General features: G+C 62.8%; 1 protein-coding gene across 3 annotated transcripts in view; it reads left to right on the forward strand.

The window, feature by feature from the left end:
* The window catches only part of WNT7B (Wnt family member 7B), a 48,989-nt gene that overhangs the window by 14,185 nt on the left and 34,154 nt on the right, over positions 1–650 (forward strand). The window lies entirely within an intron of this gene.

Below are 650 nucleotides of genomic sequence, written 5' to 3' on the forward strand. Positions count from 1 at the left end.
AACTGTGGTGCCTCTGGGTGCTGTGTCCTCGACGGTACCAGGGAAGTCAGGAGAAAGGTCAGAGATGAGGCCTCGGGAAGGTCCAAAGCACGACAAGGGTTAGAAAGTGTGGCCATGGCCGGGACAGACAGGTGGTGCTGAACCTCAGCCCCCATGGCCTCCTCAGGGGCCTGGCATCGATGCAGCGGTGCTGGCAGGACAGAGCAGAGGCTCGGGCAGGCTTCTTGGAGGAGGAGGCACCAACCTGGGCCTGGAATCTTGCCTGGCTGCTGAGGGGGCCAGGTGCCTCTGGAGGGAGAACTACCGGTCCAGTGTGGCCTGAACACAGGCATGTCATGATGGGCATTGAAGGCCCAGCAGAAGTCTAGAAGTTTCTGAGGTGAGAGGTCAATGCTTGGGGTCACAGTGACTGGTGAGGTTCCGATTTCACAGATTTAGCGATGTGGGGGCTGGAGGGTCCCCTTAGCCATGCGTTCCCTGTGCCCCCTTAGCCGCAAGCTCGCTGTGCCCCCCGCTCATGGGTGAGGAGGACCCCTGGCTGTGCTCGCCCGCCTCCGGGGGCCTCAGCCCTGCCCAAGACCCCCTGCGCACTGCCTGCTTCCTCCCAGGCTGCCTGGTTTCTCTCCAGGGTGGGGTCCCAGGATGCCAGG

This window comes from Pteropus alecto, unplaced genomic scaffold, assembly GCF_000325575.1.
Source record: "Pteropus alecto unplaced genomic scaffold, ASM32557v1 scaffold157, whole genome shotgun sequence".
In the NCBI taxonomy this organism is placed as follows: Eukaryota; Metazoa; Chordata; class Mammalia; order Chiroptera; family Pteropodidae; genus Pteropus; species Pteropus alecto.